The sequence below is a fragment of the Nyctibius grandis genome, chromosome 3 (assembly GCF_013368605.1).
Source record: "Nyctibius grandis isolate bNycGra1 chromosome 3, bNycGra1.pri, whole genome shotgun sequence".
NCBI classification, from domain to species: domain Eukaryota; kingdom Metazoa; phylum Chordata; class Aves; order Nyctibiiformes; family Nyctibiidae; genus Nyctibius; species Nyctibius grandis.
Genome location: NC_090660.1, coordinates 99,476,061 through 99,482,060, shown reverse-complemented (window position 1 = coordinate 99,482,060; position 6,000 = coordinate 99,476,061).

Here is a 6,000-nt window from a genome sequence, read left to right as displayed (position 1 = left end):
CCGGGCCGGGGATGGAGGAGAGGGGGGAAGCGTCCCCCTCGGTTTGGGTAGGCGGGCGGGGGATGTGTTATTTCTGTTTCCGAAAGACGATGCGGGATGGCAGGGCCGAGCCCGGCCCGGAGGGCCGCCCGCCGCAGCCGGGGTTTGTGCCTGTCAGGGTGTGTTCATCGCTGAGGGGAAGCGAGAGGAGAGTTAGCGCTTCCCCCTGTCGGCAGGCTCTCACTTGTCCTCTCCGTGTCTGTCCTAGGAAGATCTTTCAGGATAGCGGCGTTTCAAAAACGTAGTTTCGAAATTTCCAGAAAGCTCAAGTTCACCCCTGGCGCTGCTCAGAGCTGCCCTGGTGGGCTGATGTGTCTGCGAGAGCTTTGCGGGGGGGTTATGCAGGAAGGTTTTGCAAGGCCTGTTCACCAAGTCGAGTTCTCATAGACTAACAAAATGCTTTAATTTAGAAGTCTGTAGCTTTCCAAAAGGAGTGACAGTTCTGCAGGATGAAATGGAGGTAAACGGAGCAGATCCCTCGCCTTTCCGTGTGTATGGATCTTAGGCTAAACGTCTGTGGCTTTTCACCTCTCCTCTTTTCTCCCAGTAATCGATACGGACCAGAGAATGAGGGAAAGGAGCTAAGTTTTCAAACTATGATATTGTGCAGTATTTCACAGCATGCCTTTTAAGGCATGACAATTATTTTTAAGTTCTGTCTAGGTCCTAGTAACTTTAGCTAGCTTTGCTATGTTTTTCCTATTTTCTTATATCCTGGACAATTTATGTCCTTCAAATGCTGCAGCATTGCCAATTTACTGAGCAGCCACATAAAGCAAGTGCTGACTTATCTATTTTCAGTTTTCACTTAGCCTGTGTCCTTCAGACACACGAGGTGATTTCCCAGAAGTGTAATTTTGCTGCAGTATTTGCAATAGGAGGTTCTAGCTATCTGTTTATGCATAACCCTCTCTGTATTTACCATGTCGGTAGTACTATTTCTCATGCTGTTTCCACTTTGATATATTACGAAAGATTTTGTTTCCTAAAGAGAATAGTATGCAATGGACATATACCATGAGCATGTACTACAAAACCACTGTGTAAATACATACTTATGGTATATCCCATTAAGAGATTATGAATGTCACTATACTAAAAATTTTAAGATACTGTACAAAAAATTATTTCAGTATCCTGTTGCCATGTGCTGTGTTGTTTTCATGTATGCTTATAGTTTTAAGTATACTAACTTAAAAAACAAGAAAATTATTGTGGTTATAAAAAGTGGCAGATCGGTAACAGTGCCAAAAGTATTAAGATAGTCTTTTATTTAACTAATTGTTTTGTTATAAAGTGTAGAGCTATATCTTTCTGTAATATATATATCCGAAAGTGTACTGTTACGTATTGTCTGAAGAGCCCATCCGTTTCCGTTGATGTCAGTGGGTTTTGGACCACAATGAGACAGCACTGGGACAGTTTCTTCTAGTTGAGTGGAAGCAATATTGACGTTTTCATCACAGTAAAGGAATACAGGATGAGTAACATGAATAAGTAGTCAGTCACTGCTTTCTCCAGATCTTTAGGAATTTTGTCAGAGTTTGAAGGCAAGCTTGCTAGTAAGGGTGGAAAGGGGAGAGGAATGCTCTATTTGATCTGAGTTTTGTGGCTGTAGTGCTGTGGTGAGCTGTGTGTTTTGTTGGCACACCAAAAGAGAAGTTCCAAAAAGATAAATTGATGACTTGGAGTTCCCAAGACAAACAGGGGCTTCCAAGGGAAAAATCAGAGAAATCATTACTGCTTCTGGAAACCCCTTTTTCTTTCATTAGTATATTACAGAATCACAGAATCACAGAATGTTAGGGATTGGAAGGGACCTCGAAAGATCATCTAGTCCAATCCCCCTGCCGGGGCAGGATTGCCTAGACCATATCACACAGGAACGCATCCAGGCGGGTTTTGAATGTCTCCAGAGAAGGAGACTCCACAACCTCTCTGGGCAGCCTGTTCCAGTGTTCAGTCACCCTCACCGTAAAGAAGTTTTTCCTCATATTTATGTGGAACCTCCTGTGTTTCAGCTTGCACCCATTGCCCCTTGTCCTGTCAAGGGATGTCACTGAGAAGAGCCTGGCTCCATCCTCATGACACTTGCCCTTTACATATTTATAAACATTAATGAGGTCACCCCTCAGTCTCCTCTTCTCTAAGCTAAAGAGGCTCCCTCAGCCTCTCCTCATAAGGGAGATGTTCCACTCTCTTAATCATCTTTGTGGCTCTGCGCTGGACTCTCTCTAGCAGTTCCCTGTCCTTCTTGAACTGAGGGGCCCAGAACTGGACACAATATTCCAGATGCGGCCTCACCAGGGCAGAGTAGAGGGGGAGGAGAACCTCTCTCGACCTGCTAACCACACCCCTTCTAATACACCCCAGGATGCCATTGGCCTTCTTGGCCACAAGGGCACACTGCTGGCTCATGGTCATCCTGCTGTCCACTAGGACCCCCAGGTCCCTTTCCCCTACGCTGGTCTCCAACAGCTCTGTCCCCAACTTGTACTGGTACATGGGGTTGTTCTTGCCCAGATGCAGGACTCTACACTTGCCCTTGTTATATTTCATTAAATTTCTCCCCGCCCAACTCTCCAGCCTGTCCAGGTCCCTCTGAATGGCTGCGCAGCCTTCCCGTGTGTCAGCCACTCCTCCCAGTTTTGTGTCATCAGCGAACTTGCTGACAGTGCACTCTATTCCCTCATCCAAGTCATTAATGAATATATTGAATAGTACTGGTCCCAGTACCGACCCTTGATGGACTCCGCTAGACACAGGCCTCCAACTGGACTCAGTCCCATTGACCACCACTCTCTGGCTTCTTTCCTTCAGCCAGTTCACAGTCCACCTCACTACCCGATCATCCAGACCACACTTCCTCAGTTTAGCTGCGAGGATGCTGTGGGAGACCGTGTCAAATGCTTTACTGAAATCGAGATAGACCACATCCACAGCTTTACCATCATCTATCCACCGGGTTACGTCCTCATAAAAGGCTATCAAGTTGGTTAAGCATGACTTTCCCTTGGTGAAGCCATGCTGAGTGCCCCTAATGATCCCCCTATCCTTGATGTGCCTAGAGACAGCACCAAGGACAAGTTGTTCATTACCTTTCCGGGGATGAAGGTGAGGCTGACCGGTCTATAGTTACCTGGGTCCTCCTTCTTGCCCTTTTTGAAGACTGGAGTGACATTCGCTTTCCTCCAGTCCTGAGGCACCTCTCCCGTTGCCCACGACTTAGCAAAGATGATGGAGAGTGGCCTAGCAATGACTTCCGCCAGCTCCCTCAGCACCCGCGGGTGCATCCCATCAGGGCCCATGGATTTATGGACGTCCAGATTGTTTAATTGGTCCCTGACCCAGCCCTCATCTACCAAGACAGATGCCTCCTCTATCCCGACTTCTTCTGGGGCCTCAGGGGTCCGGGGCTCCTCAGGACAGCCTCCAGCAGTATAGACAGAGGCAAAGAAGACATTCAGTAACTCCGCCTTCTTTTTATCCTCTGTCTCCAGGGCCCCCACCTCATTCGTCAGTGGGCCTACATTGCCTCTAGTGTTGGCTTTACCTGCAATGTATTTGAAGAAGCCCTTTCTGTTGTCCTTGACCTCTCTTACAAGATTTAATTCCAAGGAGGCCTTAGCTTTCCTAGTTGCCTCCCTACATCCTCTGACAACAGACTTATATTCCTCCCAAGTGGCCAGCCCCTCCTTCCATGCTCTGTACACCCTCTTCTTCCACTTGAGTTTGCCCAGCAGTTCCCTGTTTAACCATGCAGGTCTCCTGGTACCCTTCCTTGACTTCCTACCTGTTGGGATGCTCTGATCTTGAGCTCGGAAGAAGCAGTCCTTGAATGCTAACCAACTATCTTGGGCCCCCTTACCTTCTAGTACCCTGTCCCATGGGATTTCCCCTAGTAATTGCTTGAAAAGGCCAAAGTTGGCCCTCCTGAAGTCCAGGGTTGTGATTCTGCTAGCTATTCTGTTCCTGCCACATGAGATCCTGAACTCTACCATCTCATGGTCACTACAACCAAGGCTGCCCTCAACCTTCACCGCTTCAACCAGACCCTCCTTGTTAGTGAGGATAAGATCCAGCAGCGCTCCTCTCCTAGTTGGCTCATCCACCATTTGCATCAGAAAGTTATCATCAATGCACTGGAGGAACCTCCTGGACTGAGGATGGCTGGCTGAGTAGGCCTCCCAGCAAATATCAGGGTAGTTGAAATCCCCCACGACAACCAGGCCCTGTAATTGCGAGACTGCTCTCAGCTGCCTGTAGAAGGCCTCATCACCCTCCTCATCCTGATCCGGTGGCCTGTAATAGACACCCACAACAGTATCACCCCTGCCAGCCTGCCCCTTAATTCGCACCCACAAACTCTCAACTGGCTCCTGATCCGCCCCTGGACAGAACTCAAAGGCATTCTTTCAAATGACATAAGTGGCATCACAGCTGGTTCAAGGTTTCATTGTTGATGTGGCATAAACTGCAGCTAAAATGCAAAGTAATTGCAGTGCAAATTAAAGTTTAAAATATTCCTTTGAGATTGTGTTGAAACCGGTAACTGTTGTAAAACTCAAATACCACGTGACATCAATTGAAGTATTATACATGGTGTTCCGATTTTTAGATTAACTGCATAATTGGCTTTAAATCAATGCTGTGAGGACATTCAGGAAAGCCATGTAGCAATACCTGCTGACTTTCTATTTCCAGCTGTAAGTTGGGTCACAACTTCATATCTGAGAGACTTATATTACACTCACTCATCATACGTGCAGTTGATTTTCTTTTTAATAACTTTTAACGATTTTTGAGAAGTACCTTCATAAGTGTATTTCTCAGTGTAAGACCTAACTTGTTTCAGCAGTTCATCACATGTAAAAAAATCTAAACTGTATTGTTCTCAGTGTTACTGATTTTTACTTAAAATCCCTTTGGTATCTGTAAATGTAAGCAGGATCCCTTCTTGTAATAAGTGCAAAGTGACCTGCAGGAAAAATCAATGGCAGATTTAAGGATAATCAGTGACTAAATGGTGAACTCTGATTAGGTTTTGTGCTTTCAGTATGCTGAAGATTGAGAAAATAAGCATTTTCTTGTAAAAAATCCATCTATCTGTCTATGCAACCATAATGGCAGCTCAAACTTCACTCACAGAGGAAGTGCAGCTCCTCCCAAAGGTGTGATCATTACGAGAAGAGAAGGGTGATGGAGACAATGTGTAGTGAAGCTGCTGTGCCAGTGCTAATTTGTGCGTTCCTGTCTGGTGGTGTTAGTGGGATACAATGCTCACCTAGAAGAAACCTGAGCATATCTGTATCTCAAAGCACTGGCATTTTTCACCCCAGTTTGCTGGAATCACGTTGAAGCATTAAATCTGTAGGAAATTCTAAAGCAGTGAGCAAATAGACTTTATGAATAAATTAACTTGTTTATTTCTATCTATCTGATTAATCCTGGGATAAAGAAAGAATATGGACCACAAAGTCAGAATCTAGGTCCGAGGGCCTGAGCACAGGACTGGGGAGGAAAAGTAGGTTTGTGTTTTCTTCCTGTTCCTGGGGCTGGCTGTCAGACCACATAGGAACAGCTTTGCTTGTTACTGCAGAGGCCTTTAGCAAAGCACAGAAGTGTTAAACTGTAATTTGAAAATGTGCGGTTGACAATAGAGAAGATGCATAGTATACTAATAAAAACAACTGGTAGAATATCTGATATCACCTTTAATGTGTTATTTATGCAATAAACTTTTTGGGGGCCTAATTAAGTCCACACTGTTTCTGACAGTGCTGCTGCTACTTTTGAAGGAGCAGGGGATGTAATCTGTAATTTGCCATCTGTCTCACTGTGTCAGGTGATAAATGACCTAGTACAGTAAACTGTGCCTTTCACGTCGCTTGTTATCTAATGGGCATAAGAATAAAAAAGTACTCTTCATACTCAAAAGAGAAGTTTCCAAGTCCTTCATTA